Source organism: Bos taurus, chromosome 18 (genome assembly GCF_002263795.3).
Source record: "Bos taurus isolate L1 Dominette 01449 registration number 42190680 breed Hereford chromosome 18, ARS-UCD2.0, whole genome shotgun sequence".
In the NCBI taxonomy this organism is placed as follows: Eukaryota; Metazoa; Chordata; class Mammalia; order Artiodactyla; family Bovidae; genus Bos; species Bos taurus.
Genome location: NC_037345.1, coordinates 36,518,527 through 36,541,384, shown reverse-complemented (window position 1 = coordinate 36,541,384; position 22,858 = coordinate 36,518,527). Strand labels below are relative to the sequence as shown.

General features: G+C 41.0%; 1 protein-coding gene and 1 long non-coding RNA gene across 3 annotated transcripts in view; one reads left to right on the top strand and one right to left on the bottom strand.

The window, feature by feature from the left end:
* The window catches only part of NIP7 (nucleolar pre-rRNA processing protein NIP7), a 66,870-nt gene that overhangs the window by 6,633 nt on the left and 37,379 nt on the right, over nt 1-22,858 (bottom strand). The window lies entirely within an intron of this gene.
* Nucleotides 4,150-11,797, top strand: LOC112442297 (uncharacterized). Of its 2 annotated transcripts, none has more exons than XR_009491349.1 (3): nt 4,150-4,880; nt 6,026-6,349; nt 11,594-11,797. It is a non-coding gene; the product is annotated as an uncharacterized lncRNA (long non-coding RNA). The 2 variants fall into 2 exon arrangements; XR_003030367.2 differs by having other exon boundaries at nt 4,246-4,880; nt 6,170-6,349.

Below are 22,858 nucleotides of genomic sequence, written 5' to 3'. Positions count from 1 at the left end.
CATCTTTTGTCAAAATTACTTCTAAATATTTTATGGTTTTCTGCTATTACAAATGGAATTATTTCATCTTCAATTGTTTGCTGCTATAATAGAGAAATATAATTGATTTTGTACATTGACTTAGTATCTTATAACCTTGCTAAACTCACTTATACTTCTAGTGATTGTAAATTTCTTAGAAAACTCTACGTGGCAATCATATCATCTGCTAATAGGGATGGTTTAATTGTTCTTTTCCAATCTATATGCCTTTTTCCTTGCCTTATTTCACTGGCAAGGAGTATTTCACACTAGCATTTCTAGTAGAACAATGAATAAAAACGGTAAAATGAGCATCTCTGGCTTGTTCCTAATCTTAGTAGGAAAGCATTCTGTCTCTGACAATTAAATATGATGTTTGTAGATTTGTCAGTAGATACTCTTCATCTGATAGAATTCCCCTACCTACATTGTTTCCTGAGGTGTCTTTTTTTTTCTCTTTAAATCATAAAAGGAGACTAGAGCCTGTAAAATATTTTGTCTGCTCTATTAGGATGATGTTTATATGATTTTATATGATCATCTAGATATGCTACGCTAAGTTGCTTCAGTCGAGCCCAACTTTTTGCGACCATATGGACTGTAGCCCACCAAGCTCCTCTGTCCATGGGATTCCATATGCAGATAAATAAATGTGTATGTGTCCTTACAATGAAATATAATTCAGCAGTAAAAAAAAGAGCATGCTAAAACATGAATGTACCTTGAAATCATCGTGCTAAGTGAAAGAAGCCCATCGCAACAGACCACATACAGTATGACTTCATATATGTATAATTTCACGAAAAGGCACATCTAGAGACCTCCCTGGTGGCCTGGTGGTTAAGACTCTGCACTTCCACTGCCGGAGGTGAGGCTTCGATCCCTGGTCAGGAAACTTAAGATCCCACATGCTGCAGGGCAACGAAGCCCACCTGCCACAACTAAGACCCCACACAGCCTACTTAATTAATCAATTATTTTTTAAAAAGGCACATCTGTAGAGACAGAAAGTACATTTAGTGGTTGTACATGGCTGAGAGGGTTGGGAAAAATGGTGAATGACCACTAATGGGGATGAAGCTTCTTTTGTGTATGGTGACGATGTTATAAAATTAGATTGCAATGATGCCTGCACGACTCTGTAACTACACTAAAAGATACTGAATTGTATACTTTTGATAGATAATTTGTATAGTATGTGAGTTATAAAGCTGCTAAGGAAAAAACAGACAAAGTTAATTTAGTGGTTAGGGGAAGGGCATAAGGAGGGAATCAAAAAACATTAAAAGACTACAATACTTTCCAGACGTGGAGCCAATGAAAAAATGGATGTGAAAAGATGTTAACACTTAGAAATTCTTTACCCGGTAAAGGGTTCTTTTTGATAAAGATGATCCAGTTCAGAGATTGGATGATGTCATTGTTTTTACTACAATCTACTGAGCCAAAGGCCACTTTGAAAAATCATAATGTTTCCATAAACACAAAGTTTCCTTTAGGCAGGTTTTTGCCTTCAGAATGTTCCAAATGTCTTTGGTCAATGACCTTTATTTAATCTGTGGAGGATGAGGGGTAAAGCACAGAAATCTCCTTCGTGATTAGATTAATCTCTAACATGTTTTTTAAGTCAGCTTTTTAAAAATATATATGCACTAATGTACTTTTTATAACCATCATCCACATTCATTTAATGAAACACTTCCTCAGGAGAGCGGCTGGAGGAGTGAACAATGGCTATGGATTAAGTGATAAATTAATAAATTAAGATAAGAGGTAGTAAAGGGAAGAAGTTTTAAATTTAATTTTTAAGTCTTAATATATTCACATGGCTCCAAACTAAAAAAAAATTAAACATCTCAATAAAAAGTATCTTGCCCACCACCTTTCTACCTACTTTCCATTCCCTTCCACTCACCCACCACAGAAACCATTTAATAATTTTTATGTGTATCCTTCCTGAGTTTCTCCATGCAAAATGCAAGTAAATACACATATTTATACTTAGTTTTAAGGGCTTCCCTGGTGGTTCAGACAGTAAAGAATCTGCCTGCAATGTGGGTTCAATCCCTGGGTCCAGAAGATCCCTTTAAGAAGGGAATAGCTACCCACTCCAGTATTCCTGCCTGGGAAAACCCATGGATGGAGGAGCCTGGCAGGCTACAGTCCATGGGGTCGCAGAGTCAGACACAACTGAGCAACTAACATTTTTATACTTAAGTTTTCTTTACATATAAAATGTAGTGAACATCACCCTTCTGCATCTTGCCTTTTTTACTTAATGACATCTTAGAAATGTTTAGATAATGATACATAAAGTACCTCCTCATTTATTTTTACATAGTTTTTACAGCTGCATAGTTTTCTACAGCTCAGTATTCAGAGTTTGGTATGAATACATCATAATTTAACTAGTTTGCTGATGGAGATTTGGGTTTCCAGTGTTTTGGAATTGCAAATAATGCTGCAATTAATACAACTCTGATCTTTTATCACTGTATACATGTATAAGAAGAAATGGGAATTCTAAGTCAAAAGCACATGCAATTGTAATGTTAGCAATTGCACCAATTTATATTCTCACTGGCGATGTACATGAGTGCTGGATTCCTCACAGTCTCAGAGTGTGTGTTATCAAAGTTTTTGGATTATAACAGTGAGACATTTTTAGGACTTCCCTGGTGGACTCGGTGATAGAGAATCTGCCTGCCAATGCAGGAGACACAGGTTCAGTCTCTGGTCTGGGAAATTTCCACGTGCCGTGGGGCAGCTCAGCCCATGCGCCACCACTATTGAGCCTGCGGCTCTAGAGCCTGGGAGCAGCAACTACTGAAGCCCAGAGCTCATGCTCTGCAACAAGAGAAGCCTGTACACTGCTCGCCGCAACGAAAGAAAAGCCAGCACAGCAACGAAGACCCAGCACAGCCAGCAAAACCAAACGATGAGACCTTTTAAAAATTATATCACACTGTGGTTTTGACTTGCATTTCTCTTCTTAAGAGTGAGGTCAAACATCTTTTTTCTATAGTTAAGAGTGACAGAGGAATTTATCAATCTTCCATCTAGATCCATATCTGAAGAAAAAAAAAAAAAAAACCAACCCTAATGGCCAAAAATTTCTTTTTTGAGTCAAGATGGTTTGATTTCTATATGCCAAGCACAAGCCTACTTTGGGGGTATTCTCTCTGCCCAACTTCACATTTAGATTTATCAGTCTAATCTCTGGTTAAATGTCAACCCCTGGGTGAGGCCTCGGTGAGCCTCCACATCCTGAGTGGCTGCTCTGTCCAAAACATCATTGTGTTTTCTTTCTATAGAGCGCATGGCTACATGATATTTTTCTTTCCCTTTTCCCTCTCAAAATCAACTTTATTGGCATTCTGGAAACTAAGCAAAAAATTACAACAACCAGGTGAACACTTAATCAAGGAAAAAAAAAAAAAACAGATGAATCTCAGTCAGAGAACTCTGTGATGTTTTAACTTGCCCTGTCTCCATCCCCTGCTCTCCAGTTCGGCAGAAAGCTTTGACCATGGCAGTCCCCATTCCTAGCACAAGTTCCTAGTCCTGGAGGTAGTAGCAGTGATCTCATTCTTCAAAAATTGTGGCTGTTCATTTCAACCAGTCTGGTGGCTCTCTGAAGGGCCAGCTCAAAAACTTTACCCTCATTTTGCTTAATTCAGAATTCCTCCAAGTACGAGGCAGCTATGGGGGGCGGGGGGTGCATTTGATAGATTTAAAGGCAAATGTATTAGTCGCTGCCTCCCAGAACAAGAAATAATGGTTGGGCAAACAAAAGACCAACCAAAAATAATAATATTTAGGTATAAGGCATTTCTTTGAGACCCTGATTTTAAATCTTTTGAGTACCTGGAAATGAAATTGCTGGATCATATGGTAATTCTATTTTTAAGTTTTTGAGAAACTGCTATACTATTTTCCATATAGCAGCTATACCATTTTACATTCCTATTCCTATCAATAGTGCACAAGGGCTCCAATTTTTCCACATTCTCACCAATACTTAGTATTTTTAAATTCTTCATAGTACTCATCTGAATTGGGGCGATGGGAAAGGAATCTGGCTTTGCTACTGGGCTGCTCAGGCAGCCTCAAACCCTGAGGCATTCTTAAAGCATTTAACTTCGTGCTAACTTTGAGCAGTGGACGTGAGATCCACCCCGGTTAAGTTCAGGTTAGCTTTGGGACATGGGGATATTTTCTTTCATCCATAATCATTGGATCTGGGCCTATAAATCAAATAGTTAAGAAACAAAACACAAACAAGGTCATAATTTGTTTCTTCCTGCCCTCTGTTTTTCTTGGCATGGAGAAAATTCAAGCCTTTCCTGACTGGGGATGGGTAATGACACTGTTGGGGGGTGGGTTGTGATTCATTAAAAGTAGCCGGAGTAACTAGCCTTTTATTTCTTCTCATTCTTTTCCCTTATTGTCCCAACTCATGTAAGGAAACACATGGAATAAAATAATTCTCCTGCTGATAAAGAACTTTCCCTCAGCTCTTTGTTCATTTGCAGCTATATGCTCCCAGAATCAGAATCAAAATCCTGGGGCTCTGGAGGCAACTATGGTAGATGTGATGGGTATTTCAGAATAGAGAAGGAAGGTCAAGAACCCTGGCTTATGGAAGCCACCTTCTTCACTCGCTTTTCTCACAGAGGTATCTATTACGTTAGGAAATTGTATGTGTCCCCTGGGATCCTGGCCACACGGCAGGGGTTGGGTGTGGCTGTGGTGAAGTCACAGTTCCCTGTCTCTAGTGTGATGACACTCGCACTTTCCTCTCAGCTGAGGGCCACAGTGTCAACCTTTGCTGAGGCCACGAGAGGGAAAAGGAAGCAGTGAGCAATAGAAAATATTCACTTAATAGTATACATAGATCATAATACTAAGAGAAATAATATTATAAGAAATAGCATAATATTTTCCTCTTTTACACTACATGCTGCTATTTTGTTTGAAATATTTTTATAATCTTTTTTAAAAGAAATGAAGAATACATTAAAAAATATGTATAGAAAGAAGGGTGGACAGTAACAGACCAAAATCCTAACGATAGCTATCTTAGGGTTGAGGGCTTAGAGTGGATTTTAGTTTTCATCTTTATACTTTTATGTATCTTTTTCCATTCTTTTTACAGACTGCATATTATTTCTGTAATCAAAAAGAAATTATAGTGTTATTTTTTAAGTTGATTTGTGTGCCCCAGCTTCCCGCACCTCTGTGGAATTGGAACAATTTATTTTTAAAGAGGTGGGCTTGGAAGGACCCTAGTGGGATGGGAGAGGTGAGAGACACACATGTGACCACACTCAGGGTCAGGGTGAGGTTGTGGAAAAATACCAGCGAAGCCACACCCTCAGTACGGTTTTGGTCAAGGCTACTATTTTTACTATTTTTTTAACCCGTGTTTTTTATTTTATTTTTAAAATTTTTACTTTTTGGCCACGTTATGCAGCATGCAGGATCCTAGTTCCCTGACCAGGGATCAGGCCCACATCCCCTGCATTGGAAGCATGGAGTCTTAACCACTGGACTGCCTGGGAAGGTCCAAGTTACTCCTGAATCACCCCTCCACTGGCTTTCCCCCCGACCCGCCCATGTGAAATAATCCCAGTTTACAACCTGCTGTTGTAAATCTAGCTTCCTTGCCTCTTATCATTTTTGTGGTCACCCTCTGAGCCTGCTCCCAGCACTCCACTGTCTCTGCGGACAGCTTCTCCTGTGGGGGACCCAGCCAGGAAGGGGAGCATGAAAGGATGAAATCTGTGGGTCCCTAATAACCGAAGTGGATGGTTCTTGTTGACTTTTGAGAAGGGGCTCAACAAAAAGGACACCCCTTCCCTATTCAGTCTCTGAATCAGCTGGGGGTCTGGGTGGTCAGGAGATGAATTATCTTCTGATAAGGCTATATGTTAAGAGATGTGGCTGATCATGTGTGCCCGGTAGGCTTTCTTGAATTCTAATTAAATAGACTTTCCCACAGTCCCAGGAAACACTGGACCAGGGTGCCCTCCGTGGGTGGAGGAATGCTGCTTCCCAGCATCTGGACCCTGAGAGCCCAGGAAGAGGACGACACTGGGAGACTCATATCCAGCTTCTCCTAATACTCCTTCTTCCCTAAGTGCAGGAGAAGGAAGACATGGAGAGGAGCTGTGAGCGTTAACGCTAATTGATGACCCTCTACAGGAAGGAAATATCTAGAGTGGGGAAAAAGCATTTTCCTCTCCCAAAGTTTTACTATTTCTTGGATTATAGAACATTGGGAAGATATGAAGCAAGCTATAAACCACCCCCTCAAAAAGTGCACGTAAGTGCCCGTGGCTTTGGTATTAATGGTTTCTATCTGCCTTTCCCTTTCTTCTGGTCTCTGTACCCCATCTTCCCAGGAGGAACTGTTCCTGCTGTAGTGTATGCAAAGCTAGCAAGGGCTGCTAATCAGATGCTGTTGGGGCATGTGATCCAATCTGTCCAATTAGAGAAGCTCATTTCCCTGGCCCTACTGTTTCAGGAAGAGACACTTGATCTAAGGTACCCAATCAGGAAACAGGACTAAAGGCAGGAAGACTGCTTAATATGAATACTGGATTTGGAAAAAAAGTAAACCTCAGAGCTCTCCACAGCTATTTTGTCTGCAAAAGTAGCAAGAATCTAAAGAATAGAGCCCAACAAAGCAGAAAGGTGCCCTGGGGACGTTGTTGACCCTAGGATCTAGTCAGAAATGAAATCTGTCTAGTCTTGTGGTTACATGAGCCACTAAACTTGCCCATTTCTGGCTCAAGCTAGAGTCAGGTAGGTTGTCCGTTCCTTGCAATGTATGCGCACACACAGAATTTGGCCTCCACTTTCCAAGGGTGCTTAGGCTGTGAAGCCCAAACATCCATCGGACATTCAGAGCCCCTTCATGGTGCCCTTTATAAACTTGAAAATTGATCAAGTATTCTAAAAGATTCAGATAGCTCTGGTTACTGCATTGGGGCAGCAATACTTGCTTCTTCATGTTGGTGCCATTTCTGCTTGCCAGCAACCTGGACACACAGACTGGAGGGCCTATAGCTTGAGAGAAGACAAGTAATATGGGTGTGCTGGAATGCACAAAATGCTAGGAGAAAGTGACTGATTCTCTTTTCCTTTATATGTAATGAATGAGAATTGGAGGTAGAAAGAAAAGCAAGACAACCCCAACCAAAAAGAAGAGGATGTGTGGGCAAGTTAACTTGCAAGATGGTGCTAGGATGCAGGGCAGTGTAGAAAAAACCATGGAAAAATAACAGCTAACACTTTATTTAGCATTTAATCAAGAGAGACATTAGGCACTTCACATGCATTGTAACAATTCTAGGTGGTAGGTACTATTGTTATTCCTACTCTACATACACTAACACTGAGATGAGATGGGTTAGGCACCTGTGAGAGGGTTCCACAACCCTGGAGCCAGGACTCTACATCATGGTCATGTGAACCCTGCACTTCCTAACCATCACGTCCTCTTCTCAAGTTAAACACCTGAATTAGAACCTAGCCTCTGTCTCTTGCTTGTTGAGTGACAGTGGGCAAATCAGCCTCTCTGCACATGTTGCCTCACCTGGAAAACTCATATTATACCAGATAGATAACCGTTTTCTTAAAGCTCTTTTGGGACTTCCCTGGTGGTCCAGCAAGGGGCATGGGTCTGCTCCCTGGTCGGGGAACTAAGATTCCCACATGCCACCCAGGGCAGCCAAAAAGTGAAAACAAACAAAAAACCTCTTTCAACTCACAATTTCAGGAAAACAAAAACAAAAACTTTTAAAACACAACTCCCCAATCTAGGATTTATATTCTTGGCCTGAGCTTTGCCCTTCAAGATCATATAGATTGGTTTTTCCCATGGATTTAGGATCAAAGGGCTCCTTCGGGTTATGTGTTCCTTTGAAATGGATTCAAAGGCATGCTTTTTCAAAGTGCAGGGGAAACTGGAAAGCCTTCATCCTTGCTGAGTGAATCACCATCCCAGAGCACAGGTGACAAGTCCTGACCCATCCCTACACTGTCTGATAAACCCACAGGTCACAGGTCTAAAATCAACCCCACTTTTCCTTCTTCCTGGCTCCTTTGTGGGCTTTCTGATAAGGTGCCCTAAGTCAGCTGTGACAGTGTTTTCTCTCTCTGCAAACAACAGTCCCCAGGGTGTGCACTCTGCCTGCAAGCTCCCCAGCTGCTTCCAGCTCTCGCTCTGCCCAGAGCCCTTTAATTGCTGCATTCCAACAAATTAGCCATGTGACAGAAGATTATTTTTAACTTCAATAGAGCAGCTCCCTCTCTTTTAATATATCATGCTTGGCCCACATTCCCTCGGTGAAAAGGGCACCATCGGCTACTTCTGAGAACTTTTAATTACTTCAATTGTTTGCAAAATCCTTAGAAGCTTAAAAAAAAAGTTCCTTCTCCTTTTCCAGTTTTCCCATTTGCTATTTAATGAAAGCTGAGGCTGACTCCAACATGGGGATTTACCAGCTTTAAGGGGTCTCCCCAAAGCCACTCTATCTGCTGCCATTCTCTGCAGGACAGTTTTCTGAAGTGCAAACCCATTGGGGGTTGAGAGGAAGGCAAGCTCCAGAACAACAGAGGCTCGTTCCTCAGCCCCACATGGAACCCCAGAAGGAGGCAGGATGGGGATGGCTGGCAGCCTTAGGAAGACTGAGTGCTAAACACCTCCTAGGTCTTGGGACCCTCCAAGAGGCTCCTGATGATTGAGCTTGACACTATGCTGAGCCTTTCGCCTTCAAGTAAACCACACAGAACAATGAGCATCTCAGGGACCACCATGTGGACCAAAGACCATTTAATTTTTCTGAATTTCCTCAACTCCAGATATTTCTTGGCTCAGGTGGCCAAGTTGGCAGTGTGGCCAAAAAAGAGCAACATTGTGTCACCCACCATCACCTTTAAGTTCAAGTCTCCCCCAAATTGAGAAATGTACATTTTCTTATGCCTGAGTTTTATAAGGCAATTCATACAGGTTACAAAATAATTCATACAGAAATGTATCATTCCAGCCATTTTCTATCTAATCCCACCCCTTCCCCATGGTTTTGCTTTCTACCATTTCTGTCACCCACACTCAACCAAGGTTCAATAATATTATATGGAAAATTCCAGAAGTAAGCAACTTATAAGTTTTAAATTGTGCACCACTCTGAGTAGCTTGATGATATCTCGTGCCATCCTGCTTCATCCCAACAGGGCTGTGACAAGTATCCACAATATATATGCTAACTCGATAGTTAGTCACTTAGGATTCTATTAGGTTATCAGACTGCCATCATATCACAGTGTTCAGATAAATCTTATTTTACTTAGTAACGTCCCCAAGGCTCAAGAGTAGTGATGCTGGCAATTTGGATATTCTCTTACTGTGCCTAATTTAGAAATTAAATTTTATCACCCTGAATATTCATTGGAAGGACTGATGCTGAAGCTCCAATACTTTAGATATCTGATGTAAAGAGCCAACTCATTGGGAAAGACCCTAATGCTGGGAAAGATTGAAGGTGGGAGGAGAAGGGGACGACAGAGGATGAGATGGTTGGATGGCATCAACGACTCAACGGATAAGCAAACTCTGGGAGATAGTGAAGGACAGGGAAGCCTGGCATGCTGCAGCACATGGGAGTCACAAAAAGTCAGACATGAATTAGCGACTGAACAACAAAAGTATGTATGTATAGGGGAAAACATAGTATATATGGAGTGTGGTACTCTCCGAGGTTACAGGCATCCACTGAGGGTCTTAGAACATACACCCCATGTGTAAGAGGGAACTATTTTATATATTTTATATTTTTGATGCACTGTGAATTATAAAAAGACAGATGTGCGTGTGCATGTGTGTGTGTATGGGTGAATGGGTGTGGTTATATGTTGGTAAAAAGGAAGGAGTGTTTCAGGCAGTGGGAACAGCATACATGCATGCTGACAGGTGAGAAAAAGCACAGTGCACGTGGGGAATGGAAAAAAGGCCAGCATGACTGGGATCTGCAGGGAGTAACATGTTATACCCTCAACCTCCAGTTCTTTCAATTTTTTTTTTCAAGTTTTTAAAATTGAGGCATGTTTTACAAAAATCAAATATCTACATTATAATGTGGGTCAGTGAGTTTTGACAACTGCAAACACTCATGTAAACCACCACCCAAATTAAGATATAATGTTTCCTTCTCTTCAGAAAGGTGCCTAGTATCCCTTTTCCAGTCTCTGCCCCCCAAACCTGGGGCAGCCGCTGTTCTGATTTCTGTTACCTAGATTTGTCTCGTTTCTTCTTGGAATCATGCAGTGTGCACTTGTCTTTCTACATTGTGTTTTTGAAATACATCTGTGTTGTTCCAACAGCTCCCACCTGGGTGATGGTTTTCTGTTGGGTTTGCAGGAGTAAGTGGAAGTCATAAATTCGGGCCTAACCAAAAAAATTTCATTAATGATGGATTTTCTTAGAACAGGCTTACATCAACTGCCATGGACCACAGTAGAACTATTTAGACGTGGCAAGGTGCTTCTGATTAAAAAGAAGCTGGCAAAATGTAACTCAAAGCTTATCCTTGACCTAGCTCTTTTACATTTAGGAGTTTCTCTTACATTTAAATATACTCACGCAAGTACAACATGATGTCTGTATAAGAATATGAATGCCAGGACTATATTTCATAGCTGAGGATTAGAAACAAACTAATGTCCATCAGTAGGGATCTGATTAAATAAATAATAATGAGTCCGGAAATGGAACCCTATCCAGTCATGAAAATAAGTGAGAAGGTTCCTTATGGACAGAAATGAGATGATTTCCTAAGGGCAAGAAGTGGAACAGTGTGTTCATTCACTTTATTCAATGAACATTTATGAAGAAACTACAGTATACCAGGTGCCATTCTACACGCTGAGGATATAACACTATAGCATTAAAGTCCCTCTCCTCGTGCTGCATCCATTCTAGTGGCAGGAGTAGAAGGAAAAACAGACAGATGAGAAATGTATTTGTAGGGTGTGCTATCATTAATATAAAATAAAAGAATAAAAGCGGGGAAGAGGAACTTAACCCTGGTGGTCCAGTGATTAAGCCTCCATGCTTCCCCTGTAGGGGGCGCGGGTTTGATTGCTTGGGTAACTAAGATCCTGCATGCTGCAAGGCACAGCCAAAAGGTAGGGGGAAAAAGGGAAAAGAAAACATAAACGCATTCTTTTATTTTTTATTTTTAAATAAATAATGCAATGCCTCGAGGCTTGCATGATCTTAGTTCCCTGACCAAAGAGTGAACCTGGGTCCGGGCAGTGAGGGCTCTGAGCCCTAACCACTGGACCACGAAGGGATTCCCAATGTGTTTTTTAAAAATACGCATAAAATCTCTATCTTGAAGAAGATACTCCAACTGGTAGCACTGGGGAAGAGAACTGGGAAGCTGGGGCACATGGACAGAGGAATAAATACCACTTTGTGTTCTTCATACCCTCTGAATTTTAAAATTTTGAATGTTACCTAACCCAGAACTAATGGATATAATTACAATTTTTTTCTTTTAAGTTGGAAGAAGTTCTTGGCAGTAGTTCCAAGCACCTGGGCCCTCAAGTTGTGGGAAACGCCCAACTGCTTTTGAATCAGGGCTGGAGGAAAGGGCTAGCTCCAGGCTGTCACTCACTGCTGTCATGAACCAAAGTTATAGCATCACTCCAGGAAGATTAAAGAACCATCAGGGGGACAGAAGGAAATAAAATCAATCTTGAGTCACTTATGTTTCACGGGTATTTATAAAAGGCTTAGGAAGCTCCTTCCTAAATATGAATTAATGTCAAGAGCAAGTCATCTCAGGAAATGCAAGTTCCTTTCTTTAAACTTTCTGGGACCATCCCATTCTGGAATGAACTGCATAGGGCCAAGTTCTTTCACAGGGAACATCTGTGTGTGGGCAGGTGGAGGGATGGGAGCATAATAACAGGACCATCTAAAAAAAAAAAAAAGAGCGAGGGAGACCTTCTAACACTGAATTTGGACCTCATCTTTTTTCTCAGCTTCCTTTGAGTTCTCCATATGTTTGGTTGTATGGGAAGGAAGGTCTATAGGATTATTGATTGGGTTTATTCATGTGAAAGTGGCAATCTGTAAGAGGAGCCTGACTGAACTCTGTTATCTTTTTTCTTTTTCTTAATATTTACTTGGCTGTGCCAGGTCTTAGTTACAGGATATAGGATCTAGTTCCCTGAAAAAGTGAAAGTGAAGTTGCATAGCCGTGTCCGACTCTTTGCGACCCCATGGACTGTAGCCCCCCAGGCTCCTCCATCCATGGGATTCTCCAGGAAAGAATACTGGAGTGGGTTGCCATTTCCTTCTCCTGGGGATCTTCCCAACCCAGGGATTGAACCCAGGTCTCCTACATTGCAGGCAGATGCTTTAACCTCTGGGCCACCAGGGAAGCCACCCACGCCCCCTGCATTGGGAGTGTGGAGTCTTAGCCACTGGACCATCAGGGAAGTCCCTGAAATCTGTACTCTTTGTGAATGTTTGTGTTCCAGAAGCTTCCCAGAATTACTGCATGATGGCTCTGTGACTACGATCTCTGTGTGGTCTCCAGTCAACCAAAATGGGAAAAAAAGTTTGGCTTTGAATAACAGGTCTATAATTATCTTAACTCACAATAAATTACCCCTTTAAAAAATCCTATCATTATTTTTCTTATATTTTTATTAACTTTTAATTAGTAGTTAACATAGGAATCTAATTTTGAAAAAAGTAGATTGTTGGAGATAAAATTTTGGTTCTCTTTAATCATTTCCTACAATGCTAATTTAATTGGTCTGGAGTGTGGCTGGCAAGTATTACTTTCTTACAATGATTCTAATACTCAGCAAAGTATGAGAACCACTTGTCTAACTGATAAAGGACTCCAATATTTTTGAAAACTCAATACCTAGATGTTATGGAAAATATATACATACATTGAACATAATAAATGGTTTTCTTTCTCTAAGTGAAAGGTGAAATTTCCCTTTCAATACGGACTGCATTTTAGCAAAAGCACTTCCATAAACTTTTGGGTTTTGTAAATAAAAAGCCAATTTGTGGGACTTCCCCGGTGGCTCAGTGGCTAAAACTCTGCACTCCCAGTAGGAGGCCTGGGCTTCGATCCCTGGTTGGGGAACTAGATCCCACATACTGCAACTAAAGACCCAGCATGGTCAAATAAACAAATAAATATTAAAAAAAACAAAAAAAGCCAATTTGCAATCCTGGAATGAAACCTGAGGACAATGAGACCCTAAACTTGTATCAAAGTTATCACTGTTGGGGAATGTTGCACCTCTGTAGATCATCAACATGTGGCTTGAGACTGGGGACTGAGGAACCAATGAAGAAGTTTCTTGGCTAGAGACAGAGAAGGTTGTCCAGACCCTTCTGGAAGGTAAGGCTGAGACACTTAAGGAGTGTGCTGTCCAACACAGTAGCCACCATCTGCATGTCGTTGCTAAATATAAGTGAATTAAAAATTAAATCAAATTAAAAATTCAGTTTCTTAGTCATAGTGGCTACATTTCAAGTGTTCAATAGCCCGTATAACTAGTGGCTACAATACTGGATGCGAACATAGAACATCCCCATCGTCAGAGATGATGACACAGAGCTGTCTTTGGGACAGCACTACTGTAGAAATCATTTTACATGGTCTTATCTGGTTGGTAGTTTAAAATTCCCTTTCCTGAAATGTAATTACGTGCTCTCATTACCAAGCTTTCGACACAGTTTTAAAGTGATAATAACAGCTAACGTTTATTGTACACTTAACATAACCATCAGTTCTCTTGGTTGCAGACAGCAGGTTTCTCTCTTGCTAATTTAAGCACGAAGGGACTTATTAAAGGGTATGGCTTTAGCGCACAGAATCGGTAAGAAAGTCAAGAAACAGACTCCAGGCTAAACATCCAGGAACCACTCCCAAAATGATACTGTGGAACTCGTTGACAAGCAAGCCACAGCCTCTGTCACCGTCCGGAAGCTTCAGAACTGCTAAGCTGCCACCACAGCTGCTGGTTCTAGAATCACGAGGCCTTGGCCATAAACGGCCTCAGCAAAATGGATGCTTCACACCTGCCTCTTCCTCCACGTAGCTCCTAGTTCTAAAGACTCACACAAACGGAATCCAAGTCATAAACAGAACTGGAGCTGCAAGGGAGTTTGTGACATGTTATGCAGGTTTATCCCTCCAGCCTCCTGAAGTTCAGAAAGTGAGCTAAGACAGGGCTGAAATGGGTTTGGAGCAAACCAGTCAGTCTAAAGTAACTGCCATGACCTGCTGTATGCCAAATCCTGTGAACATGCCTCATGGCACTGCTTTCTTACAGAAATTCAGGGAGGAAGGACCTGTAATCAACCCCCTTTGACAGAGGAGGACACTACAGGAAATGGTGGGGCACACAGACAGTCTTAGCTGTGCTTTGCGAAGTTAGAAGAGGGCCCTCTGCCCACTCAGGGAGAGAAGGAAAGTGGAGCGAGGAGGGGACAGCTGCCTTGAGAAGCAGGGATGGAAGATGACCACACAGGAGGAAAAAAGCAGCAGTCCCAAGGTGACAAAGGACAGCCAGAATGAATTTGAGAACTCACGAGTGCTGCTGCTGTACAAATTCATGCCAGATTCCAGAGTCCCTGCCCTCTCCACAAACCCACGCCGCCCTCAGTGGGAAGAACCATAACTTAACGCACAATTGAGACACAAGGACACTTGTCTGTCTACATCCCAACAACCCCAGTTGCATCTGTGGCACAGGACAGGAGTACAAAAGTAAAGAACTCAAGCAGGGAAGGCTTCCAGAAGGAGGTGAGTTTTTAGTGGGTTTGAGAGGAGATGTGTAAGCTTATGCACAGCTGTCAGAAGGCAGAGGGTTTCAGATGAAAGAGCGCATCCATCCTCATGCCAAGACTCATGCCAAGGCTGAAAGGGGGCAGCCACTGTAGCATATCAAAGCAGTGCCCTTGACTGAGGATGAAGGAGGTGAGTCAGTGTTTGGGAGAGAACAATAAATAAGCAGGGTTGGGAAGGGAGTTGATTTGCAGGATAAAATCATGTGAAACCCTTCCTATGATAATAATTAAATTCAAATATTAGTAAAGTATGTACTGAAACTGGACTTGAAGCAGAACGAAAATCTCAGGGAGTGGGTCCTAGACATTTTCTAACAAATACTCCTGGGTTAATTTTCCTGATCTGCCTGTCCTGAGGACTATTCTCAGTCTTAGCTTCTCTGTGATGCAGCTCAAGTTTTGGTGAGCAGGGGTTGGGGTCCCTTTGCCACATCATTCTTTTCTGGAGACATTACAGTAGGATCAAAAGACAACTACATCAGGGAAAAGAATACAGCTCAAGGAAATGGGACTCTTGGAGTTGGGCAACTCAGGAAAATTTAAGAAAGGGATGTCAACACCCCAGACATATGCTGGCAAGTTTGATTCTCACTGTGCTTAAGCTTTACCAAACAATACATTTTAATAAGTGTTTCCACCTACCAAGTTCAATCTTAAGCCATTTAATAATATATTAAATCATTTAACCCTCACAGCAATTACCAACACTAAGCTTTCCTCATTTTACAAAAGAGAAACATGAGGCTTAGACGGTCCCACAGCTAAGAACTGGACTCCACAGCCCATGGATTTAACTATCCTGCTATGCTGCCTTGATTTCTTCTTCCTCATTTGTGTTTTCTTATTATTTTTCACGTGTTATGTTTATATACTTGTCAGCTCCAAAAACTAGAAGTTTCTTAAAGTGTAATGATCAAGTCTAATAATTCATCCTTTGATACCCTTACCCCCAGCACTTACCGGAGATGAGCACACAATGAGTGCTTAATATACATAAGCAAGACAGAGCTTTGTGACAAAGTGATCATTCACCTTATACTCATCAATTCTTGCAGACATTCACAGCTTCCAGAGAACAAGTAGAAGGAGAAAATCCTCATTCATAGAGGACCACAGTCAAGGCTCTTGGATCCTGACAGTCACAGGCTTAAATCTTAACTCAGACATTTTAGTGGTGTAATCTCAGGCAAATGTTAAAAGGAAAAATAAATTTAAATTACAATTTATAGGCACTTCCCTGGTGGTTCAGTGGCTAAGACTCTACGCTCCCAAGGTAGGGAGACTGGGTTCAAACCCTGGTCGAGGAACTAGATCTCACAGGTCATCTGAAGAGTTTGCATGCCACAATGAAGATCAAAGATCCCGCATGCTGCAACTAAGATCCGGCACAGTCAAAAAACTAAATAAAACTAATTAAAAGAATTATAATTTATAAAGAATTATTCTTAAAAAAAAAAAAAGGCACTGCCGTTGGGACATGAAAAATAGCTAGGAAAGTTTATGATTCAGGATTTAAATACATATATTAAGTATGTGTTTTATAGAAGTGGTAGGTGGCTGTGTTCCCAGAAGAGCTCAGTGTCTTGCTAGCGGGCCTACTGACTCTCCTTGGCCCCTCCTATTGAGAAAGACCCAGCAGCAAGAACAGGGACTCATGGTTAAATGTTAACTTGTGTTTATTTCTCTACAACTGCCTGCTGTTTAATTTGGCCAACCCAGTGAAGATTCTTTCGTAAGCCTGTGTGTAATTTCTAAACACCAGACCTACGACCTTTACACACATGCTAAACATTTATAGAGTGGGAGAGTTCTCCTTTTTTCTCCATCAGTGGAGTGAGTAAATACCAACATCCTCCCCTCCCACCCCCTCCCAAAAAGTATTCTTTGATCTGCACTACAGATAAACCAGTAATAATTCATCCTGATCAGCTAAGAGCTATAAAGCAGATTCTTTGATAAGCCAATTAATTTCAGAGGGCACTGGGGCTTGTTTCTTCCTGATGCCGATTTAGATTCTTAAAGTCATAGAGTTTTAGAGCTGGGAAGAGATCTTTTAAGATTAGCTTGTCAAACTGTCTGATGTTAACAGAAGGTTGCTGCTGCTGCTGCTAAGTCGCTTCAGTCGTGTCCGACTCTGTGCAACCCCATAGACGGCAGCCCACCAGGCTCCCCCATCCCTGGGATTCTCCAGGCAAGAACACTGGAGTGAGTTGCCATCTCCTTCTCCAATGCATGAAAGTGAAAAGTCAAAGTGAAGTCGCTCAGTCGTGTCCCACTCTTAGCGACCCCATGGACTGCAGCCTAACAGGCTCCTCGGTCCATGGGATTTTCCAGGCAAGAGTACTGGAGTGGGGTGCCATTGCCTTCTCTGTTAAAAGGAGATGAGAAAACTGAGCTTCAGAGAGGGGAAAAAGGCAGCGTAGACTCACTCACAGATGTTAAGGAAGAAAGAGCCCTATAGGAATTATTTGTCACAAATTTCTACAAAATTTTAAGGTTTCTTTGATATTGCTTTTTGTTTCTTTTGTAATCTGGTAATTCAAGTATAGTTTTGGGGCCTGGAATTGGAAATCTGTGGACACTGATCCTGTTTTACGCTGACATCAGAAATACGTGAGAATCATTGCTGCCCCCTGCTGGAAGTTTAAAATCTCATAGGTTTTCCAGGTTATAGGAAATTTTTTTTAACCAAAATTATAAAAGTAATGTTTCTTTAGGTTAAGAAGTTTAAACAGCATGAAAGGATGAGGGGAAGGGACAGTTAGAGAGTTTGGGATGGACATGTACACACCGCTGTATTTAAAGTGGATAACCAACAAGGACCTACCGTATGGCACATGGAGCTCTGTCTGCTCCATGTTTGTGGCAGCAGGATGGGAGGGGAGTCTGGGGGAGGCTGGATGCATGTGTATGCATGGCGGAGTCCCTTAGTTGTTCACCTGAAACTGTCACCACATTGTTAATCAGCTGAACCCCAATACAAAATAAAAACTTAAATAAAAAGCATGAAAGGGTATAAAGAGAAACTAGAAATCTGCTTCCCTGCAGTCATACTTCCCAATGATATTTGTCATTAACAATTTTGGGGGAACATTCTTCCACATTTTTTCTACTTATGTATATATATATGCACATGTGTATATATGTATTACACACAAATTGGACAATACTATGCACACTGTTTTGCAACATGTTTTTCTTTTTTCTTTAATTTACTGATTTTTGAATAATACATTCAAACTAATGTTATTTCAATTATACCTCAATTTTTTTTTAAAAAGAACTGTCTTGAACACCTTTCCAAAGCAGTATATATTGACAAACCTTGTTCCTACAATAATATTTATTTCACTGCTTGGGTGTATCACAAATTATTCATTCAGTACTTCTTTGATGGAATAAAACATAAATCTCTATAAAAGTAAGGATTTTATTATTTTCTTGTTAGTGCTGTCTCTCATAATGAGAATAAAGCTCAATAAAAGTTGTTTAATGAATGACTGACATTTTTCTAGTTTCAATTATTTTTCTGTTTCAAAAATGCTGCCCTGAATATGTTTGTGTCTGTATTTTGGGGCACAGGATAAAATCTAGGAAGACGAACAGGTTCAAAGGCAAGCAAATCTTAAATTTTGATTGATGGCCAATTTGGTACTTTTAATGATTCAGGAGTTTAATAATTCTATCATTCCCATCCCTGACTGAGCATCAAAATTCAGATTCTCCCAGAGAATTTAATTTAAAATAACTCCTTTCTGCACATACCTTTCCGGTTCTAATTCAGTTGTGTGTGTGTGTGTGTGTATGTGGAAGGAATATATATATTGAATAGCCCCTCCACAACACCGTGATTCCAGTGCATACCCAGGACCAGGAACACCTTACCCACTTCTTGCTACACTGCAGCAGATGGAAATGTGCTCTCCTATATCCTGATTGTAACATGGTTACTCATTTGTTATGCACCTGATGCTTATCGTGTGCCTACTGTATGCAGGACCCTGTGTTCCCTCTCCCAGAGGCACAGCTGTACAGGGGGTGTGGTATGGATTTCGCCACTCCCATGGGTGGTGGTGCTGGGTTAAGTGGGTGAGTCTGTTGGCTGTACTTGTGTTGGCCGGTGGCTGGGGTTTGGGGAGGGAGCAGCATGTGGGTGAAACTTAGGAATCCTGAAGCACTACAGTGGCAAGAATCTTTAAGAGGCCTCGATGACATGTCTGTGTGTCTGACAAACACGGAGCCAGTCCAGTTCTAGGTCCTCTTAGGCGACTGCTACTGGGGTTCCCTACAAGTGATGTGTGGGGTGGGGCACAGTCCTTTTCCTCTGGGCCCTTCTAAGGCAGATAAAATAGAATGCAGATGAAACACACATGGGAAATGCACTGTGGACAGCCAACAGATCGGGGTCATAAAAAAGGATGACAGATTCCACGTCATTCGTGACCCACCCAAATGTCACATCCTTTGGCAGTTCCTGCCACAAGCAGGTTTGTTTCCACATACTTCATAGCACTGGAAATATAACAATGGAAAGAAAAAAAATATATGGCTACCACTGTCACTTGAGGTTTATTATGTCAAAACTTCTAGTTGCTTTACTGGGCGACCCCATCATATTCCCCCAATAGTGCAGGAAACTCAGGGAAGTTAAATGACTAGATAAAAGCCACACAATTTGTTTAATGGAGTGGTCTTCATAGTTTTTCTGCTTGTAAATGCCATCACATGGGCTTCCCTGGTGGCTCAGCAGTAAAGAATCTGCCTGCCAATGCAGGAGACTTCGGTTTCGATCCCTGAGTTGAGACGGTCCCTTGGAGAAGGAAATGACAAACCAATCCAGTGTTCTTGCCTGGGAAATCCCATAGACAGAGGAGTCTAGCTGGCAACAGTCCCTGAGTCGCCAGAGGGGGTGACATGTGACCCCATGTCGCCATGGTGTCACAAAAGAGTCAAACACAACCTAGTGACTAAACAACAACAAATGCCATCAAATAATTTTGAAAAATGGCGTATCCCTAGAAGCAGACACACTTCTATGGACGTTTAACTTAAAACAAAGGAGGCACTACAAAGAGTGGGAAAAGATCTTTTTAAAAAATAGCGCTAGGATCCCCGGATACCTAATGGAAAAAAATGGAATTGGACCTTTCTTCATTTCATATACAAACATAAAATCCAGGTGGATAAAGACTTAAATGTGAAAGGCAAAAATCTACAGTTTTTTTAGAAGATGATATTATCTATATCTTTATGACTTATGAATGAAAGGATTTCTTTAACAAGCCCTGTCATCTCTCATGATATAAGAATGATAAATTAAATTATACTTAATACGTAAATTAAGATACCCAGTGGTTCTTAAGTATACTCTCTGAAGAGTATAATAATAGATAAAGCACAGAGTGAGAGAAGATATTTGCAATAGGTAACCATATAATCGGGGGAGCCTGCTGGGCTGCCGTCTACGGGGTCGCACAGAATCGGACACAACTGAAGTGACTTAGCAGCAACCATGTACTCAACAGACTGTTGCATTATTAAGCTTAGGCAGCATGGTTAAATGGATTTACTGGAAAACAGGCATTCTTTGAATGTATATTTCACAAGAAAAAAAGAAAAGAAATTACTGCCTAAGAATATGTATCCCCTTGTGAATTTTAAAGTTGATATCTGGGAGGGAGGCTCAAGAGGTGCAGATATATTATACTCAGAGCTGATTGACATTGTTGTACAGCAGAAAGGAACATAATATTATAAAGCAATTTTACTCCAATTAAAAAATAAGTGGACATCTAAAAGTTTTTCATCTTGTTTACATGTTTTAAACTTGTACAATAATGCTCACAGCAGCCTTATTTGTAACTCTCAAATTGGAAACAGCCCAAATATCTATGGAGAGTGAATAAACAAATTGTGGATTTTTGTACAACGGAACATTACTCAGCAATAAAAAGGAACAACAGGGATGAATCTCAAAAACATGGTGATACAAAAGAAGTCCAGCAGAGAGCGTATATTATACTACATGATTCTGTTTATACGAAATTCAGGAACAGACAAAACCAAGGCATTGAAACCCAAAGAGCAATTGGGGATGCGGATTGGCTTGAAAGGGGCATAAGGGAATTTTCTGAAGTGGTTCATCATGTGTTAACTAGATACAAAAGATGTAACTTCTGCACATTACAGATCTTAACATTTAAAAATAAAACTATTTATTATATTACTGTCATAAATATATCCAATGAAATATAAATGCAGTAGTGATTTGATATCTACCATCATCCATTTAAAAATAAAAAGATATGGGGATTTCCCTGGTGGTCCATTGGCTAAGACTTGGCATTACTGATGCAGAGGGCCTGGGTTCAATCTCTGGTCAGGAAACTAGATCCTGCATGCCACAACTAAAGATCCCCTCGATCGTGTCTGAATCTTTGGACCTCATGGACTGTAGCCCAGCAGGCTCCTCTGCCCATGGAATTTTCCAGGCAAGAATACTGGAACAGGTTGCCATTTCTTCCTCCAGGGGATCTTCCCAACTTAGGGATCGAACCCGCATCTCGTATGTCTCCTGTGTTGGCAGGTGGATTCTTTACCACTGGCGCCACCTGGGAGGCCCCAAAGATTCCTTCATGTGGCAACTAAAGATTCCTGCAGCTAGAGATCCCATGTGCCACAACAGAGATCCCTCGTTCCGCAATTAAGACTTGGCACAGCCATATCAATAAATATTTTTAAAAAGTCAAACATATCTGATCTGAGATCTAACTCAAACATATTCATTATGGTATCTTGGGCAAGTCAACCTCCTAGAGACTCAGTTCACTCAACAGTAACACTGGCAAAATGAGACCTCTTTTGCAGCATTTTGGTTAAGATCAAATGAAATGGCAGATCTAAGTCATCTTAGCATAGTAAGTGATAAACAGTAAACATGCAAAAAAATTTTTATGAGTATTATTTCCATAAATTTGTTGTCACATATATGTTTCTATCCTTTTTCTCTTATTACCTCTTGAGCATAAAATAATCTTTGGGTCCAAAATTATTATTTTATGGTTAGGTACAATTTTTATTACCAATAAAAATTCCTTACTATGAACACACAATGACTTAGTTAACAATTTTATTATCTTTTGAGTTCTGATTTTTTTTACATAACAAGTAATGTTGTGATGAAAATCCTTGTACTTAAATCTTGGTGCTCTCATTCATGATTATTTCCATAGAGTAAATTTCTGAACAAGGCAATTTGTATGGCTTTTGCATTTTTTTTCCCTTTTTCTTTTTCTGAGTTGCTCTCTGGAAAAGCTGTACTGATTTACTCTCACCAGCACTGGCTGAAACTGCTTATTTCACAGCACCCTCCCTGACACTGGGTATTAGTATTTGTTAAAATTTTACTATTACTATGATAATTTAACTGGAGTGTATCAGGCATTGTTTACAGGCCTTATCTCATTTCCTCTTCACTACAACCCTCTAAAGGGTCCATTTGGTAGTCTGGTGTCCTTAGAAGATTGGGAAAACAAGGCTTCCAGAGGTTAAGGTCCTAGCCAAGCTAGTACAGGCACACCTCATTTTATTGTGGGTCACAGACGTTGAGTTTTTTTTTTTTAACAAATTGAAGGTAATTCGTGCGACTCACTTCATTGCAGTGGCCTGGAACCAAACTTGCACTATATATCTCTGAGGTATGCCTGTAACTTCATAGGGCCAGGATAAGCCTATTTGGTCCCTAACATGCTAACTATGGCGCTTCCCTGGTGGTTCTGCTGGTAAAGAATCTGCCTACAATGTGGGAGACCTAGGTTCAACCCCTGCCTTGGGAAGATCCCCTGGAGAAGGGAATGGCTACCCTTCCATGGACTATAGTTCATGAAGTCTCAAAGAGTTGACCACGACTAAGTGGTCATGCTGACCATGGCTTCTCCC